We start from the raw sequence: 5,096 nt of genomic DNA, 5'->3' as shown, positions 1-5,096 counted from the left end.
TTATTTATTTATTTATTTTAATGTTTTATTTATTTTTTCCCCTCCTCCCTCCCCTCTGGTAACCACTAGTTTATTGTCCATGTCCATGAGTCTCTGTTTGTCCTGTTCATTTGTTGCTTTTAAATTTATATCCCACATATAAGTGATATCATGTGACTTTCAACCTTTTCTTTCTGGCTTATTTCTTCACTTAGTATGATTATTTCAAGGTCCTCAATGTGTTACTGATATTTTAAACTCAAGTAGGCCTACATGGAGATTCTGTGAAAAGATCACTGACATTGAAGAAGAAGACCTGAGTGGCTTTGGGCAATTACTAAACTATTTGGGCCTCATCTTCTATAGCTGTAAGGGCATAGGGAACTTGGCCTAGAATCAGGGGTCAAATGCTACCTGGTTTGTAAATAAAGTTTTATTAAAACACAGCCATATCCATTTGTTTACAGAGTCGCCACAGAAACCCGTGGACTATAAATCCTAAAATATTTACTATCTGGCTCTTTACTGAAGAAGTTTGCCGAGTATTCGATTAGATCACTAGTTTCCAAACTTCTTTTTCCTCCTCCCCCTTTTCCCTCCCTCCCTCATTTCCTTCCCTCTCTCCTTCCTTCCTTCCTTCTTCTACTTTTTCCTTTTTTAATATCCAAATCCTTTCTTTAAACTATTTATTACATAAAAGCCCAGTACAGAACACAGATAAAACTGGGCTTTCTCTGTTTCAAAGTTTCGAATGTGGGGGGTAGATTTTAGTGACTTCGATTTGAAAGTCGTTGGACTAAATCATTTTTAAAATCATGATGATCTCTGTAAAAGTCTCGAGTCTTGAGGGCTACTTGCAGTCTTCAGCGAAACAGTCAAGTGATAATATGGATCTTAGTACCCCCACTACCATGTTCCTTCCCCACCCCTAAGACCTTTCCTCTATTCTCATCTTTTATTCCTCATTGGTTCCCCCGCACCCTGCTGGTCAGTCTGAAGCTGCTAGGGTCCCTGCTTCTGTTTCACTGCTCAGGAAATCTGACAGTTGTACACACTTGTCCCTGCCCCTTGTAGCAGCATCCCTAGGTCCAGAACCTTTTTGGAGAAGAAACTTCGACTTCATGTTCTCCTCTTAGAATCTGTTTTCTACTGAATGACAAGCTGGCCGATCTGCTAAATTCAGGCTGTTAATTTTATAAAGACTGTTAATTTTCACTAATGGCTTAATGAATTTATTCCTCCCAGGCAGCACATTTGTATTTTAATAGGGCTTTCTGGAGATGGTACATTTGTGAATCCAAATATAGTGGAGGGAATGCAACATTCTGATAGTGTAAGAGAAGCCTCTGAATGCTACTGAAATTTTGCTGCAAAAGTGCCTATCCATTTCTCCTGTAATTGTCATCGACTCAGTCCACTATTTCACGGCTGTTTGCTCATGCAAGTGGGCAGGCAGCTTCATGTGTTGTGTCTCTCTCACTTATGATGTTGGTCACCATGGGCATGTGACATGGCGTTTTGGGGGCTCAGACTCTATCTGTCTGTTGCACGGTCATCATGGGACCAATGCATAAAAACTCTTCCTCATTTTAGGGTCTCAGTAAATGCTCCTTATTTTCCCACTGGAGTAGGGCCCAGATGTCGTATGTTTAGGTGTAAGAAATTTTTGTCTTAGTCTTGTGCAGAATTTGTTCATTGCTTTAGAGAGAAGACTTTTATCTTTTGTTATTTTTAATCTCATTCTCAATAAATTAGCTCAAAGAGACAATAATCGGAATCAGAGAAGTCAATAATATCAGGGGCATTAGAAAACATTGAATTTGCTTCTTTTATTTCCCAGACACACTGAGAAGTTAAATGGTTTATTTGGGGTCACCAGAGGTCTAGTTAGTGGCACGTCTAGAGCTAGACACCAGGCCTCCAAACTTCTAGTCTCCCCAAGTCAAAAAACGAACAGCATATTTTCTTACCTGAAACTTCCATCCGATACTGCAGAAAAAGCTGGATCAAAACCTTGCATTTGGACCAAAGCACGTAGAGATGGACTCAGAATACCTCCAAGACTGATAAGGTTGCATATTTCATCCTATTTGAACCAGGGAAATGGTCAACTCTCAAATTCACTTAATAAAGCAACAAAATAGATTCTTTTACATTGACCATCATTTAGCATCTGCTTTTTTTTTTAAGTCTGCTTCTATAACCAGCAATGAAACCTGCCTTCATCACATTTATTATTGGATGAAAACTGAGCTTCTGTGTTGAGGGCATAGCTCCAGGGAGTCACCCTGCTCACTTGAACTTTAAATAGGCCTCTTACCACTCAGGCCTATTCATTCCTCCATGCAAAGTGCTCTCTCCTTATTGCTGTAGCGCCTAATAAGAAAGTAGCCAGATGCAGCTGCTTCATTCATTCTGCCATAGGACTGGGGGTAATGACAACCTGGCAGGCTGCAGGTCTCCCCTCCCACCCCTCTTTCCAATCCCCATGCAACTGTTGGAGTCTCTCCTTGTACCAGCTGCCCCACCCTCCCTTTCAAAAATTACTTTCAGTAATTACTACAGCTCAAGGATGCTGTCCAATCTAAAACAGCTAATGAGAACCAGTCCTTCAATCTAAACTGTAATCAGCTTATAACAAGCTCCCTTTTCCTGTGCTTCATTACTATGACACAATCTATTTTTCATACCTCAAAATGATAAGGTAGAGTTGGGGGAAAAGGACACCGTCTCTATCATCAGGCTTGCATGAAAGGGAGATGGACTTAAGCATGCAGAATTGATTTATTTGCATTCTTCTATTGCTTTGGTGCTACATCTTTGAAAGAAGTTAATATCGTCTTTTTGATTTTGCCCTAAGAACAGCAGGGCCTGACAATCAAGCATGCTTATTACAGTCAGGAAGAAAAAAAAACAGCCCAGCGGAGCTCAAATGCATCATGATTTATTTGGACATGTGCAGACTTGGAGCAGAAAGTATTTTAAATTCTGTTGGAGACCTTGCCAATGCTCTCTTTACCCGAGTGTTTGTTCTCCCTGAAATGTGTACAATGTTACCTATAACCCTGTTAGCTACTTACCTGCCTTACTTTTGATGTGCGTGTGTAAACTCTTCATTGTTTATTTTCAAACAAAGAACATAGAGGGCACCAATCACAGGGGTGCTCACGAGGCGTTTGGGAAATCTGCTTGGCTAATATTGTACAATCTGTTGATAAACACCCAGGCTATTTTAATCTCCTTTCCAAGTTTATCCTCCTGAGTTAATTTCCAAACTGTCATGTTTTGCCTGGTGTGATTAAAGCTCAGCCCGCTGAAGCGTCCACATTCTCCTGGCGTGATTTCCTAGGCATCAAGGAGGTGGCAGAGCATGCGTATTAATCCCACCCTAATGATTAAAGCGGCTGAGGGGCTGCACCATCTGATGGGTTAATACCGGTAGCTGAGTCCTTGGGTTTAATCCAACTCAGTCATCACTTTGAATGAGACAGTTTGACGAGCTTCAGTAAGGCTGGGACTGCTGTCATTGTCCATTTTAGACTGCAAGTACTCGGAAAAGATAAAAGCCAGTCTCCAACAGCTAGACAGCTCCTAGGAATATGATGTCAATAACATAAAGATATAAAATGCAGATTGGAGTATCTTTGTTAAATAATTGGTAATGAGCGGAAAAACCTCAAGAAGAACTCCCTGAACTATTCTACTCACCTCCTTGCCAAAAACAGAAAAGAAAAAAAAAAAAGAATCCATTAACCGTTTTTAAAAGTCATTTTCCCCTATTTTGTCTAAAAATGTGTAAAAGATGAGGCTAAATTAGACAAGCTTTTACCAGATTTCTTCGTTTGTAGAAAATAAATGCACACAACTCATTTAAAGTAGGAGGCTTGCAAATTTACTCATTAGACACGATACCCAGTAAGCTGGTGTCTTCACTCAAGTGGAATCTTGATCAGACAATCAGGGAAGGTGGTTCTCTGTTGCCTCTCCAACTTCGAGAGCGCTGGGATCCAACTCGCTTTTAACATAGCGAGGCTGTCAGAGGACTCAGATTGAGCATCTGCACTTCAGGCGAGTCCATAAATTAACTTCTAGTACTTATGGCATTCTGAAGGAATGAAGCTTTCATTGGAATTCATGGTTCATCTGTTTCAGGAATGTTATATAACCATGCCTCTTACACAGGGAGAATTTTCTACCTCCAGCGTTCGCAGGAAGGAATTTTTCTTGCCAAAGCAAGACATTATATTATCATCCTCCCCGACTCCTTCTCCCTCTCCTTCTTTCACTGAAGGTGACCATCCCAGGGGACAGAATTCACAACCTCCTCCAGCTTGTTCAATCAGGCTTTTCTTGTTTGAATGACAGGTTTAAGGGAACTTGAGTCGGCTGGCAGAATATCTGGATTTATATATGACTGTATATTTTCTCTAGGGGGCATTGATTTTCAATATACACAGCCCCTCCCATACTTTATCTACTTGCCAGCAAGCATCACGATTTTGAATTGTACTGCACGCAAAAATACCACAGTACTTTATGCATATAGGTATTTTCTAAAAATAGAAATGAAAGCACCAAATTGTTTCAGGAATAATATAAATTTACAATCCCGTATAGTTATATTTATCGTGGCCAACATATACATAACATCATATGTAATAAATCTTTATTTTTGACTAAGAACATTTATTGACAGCCTCTCTGCACTGAACAAGTATGCTAGGCATTGAGGATATCAAGCAAGCGTGGTAACTAACGCTCAGTCTGAAAGCTCATGGTCTCCAACTTCAAATCTCAATAAACAGATTTTCTTGACAACATTAACAGAAAGGAGAAAATAATAATAACAAAAAAGTCTACTCTTAAGGGTGTATTTAAAAAAATAATTTTCGGATTATATTTTTGGGAGTTAGATTCACATCGGCGATATTAAACTATTCAGTTTATCCATGGCTAAGTATTTAAAGATGTTTGCACTGTGTGATAACGAGTTTAGGATTACAATCTAAGGCTTCTCCAAATAAGCCAGAGACTATCTAAATGATTTTAAACATCTCCTAGTTACAATACAATCACTTTGGGGCAGAAAGATACGCGAAATGGCCTTACCGTTTAAA

General features: G+C 39.6%; 1 long non-coding RNA gene across 1 annotated transcript in view; it reads right to left on the bottom strand.

The window, feature by feature from the left end:
- The window catches only part of LOC112475387, a 10,187-nt gene extending 5,896 nt beyond the window's left edge, over window positions 1-4,291 (bottom strand). The window contains exons 1-2 of the long non-coding RNA XR_003044679.1: window positions 3,060-4,291; window positions 1,950-2,065 (exon numbers count right to left, since the gene is read on the bottom strand). This is a non-coding gene — a long non-coding RNA (uncharacterized LOC112475387). The remainder of the gene's footprint in view (window positions 1-1,949; window positions 2,066-3,059) is intronic.
- Between the last annotated feature and the right edge of the window lie 805 nt (window positions 4,292-5,096).

This window comes from Pteropus alecto, unplaced genomic scaffold, assembly GCF_000325575.1.
Source record: "Pteropus alecto unplaced genomic scaffold, ASM32557v1 scaffold110, whole genome shotgun sequence".
NCBI lineage: Eukaryota > Metazoa > Chordata > Mammalia > Chiroptera > Pteropodidae > Pteropus > Pteropus alecto.
The sequence above is the reverse complement of the archived record's forward strand: the minus strand, read 5'-3'. Positions and strand labels throughout refer to the sequence as shown.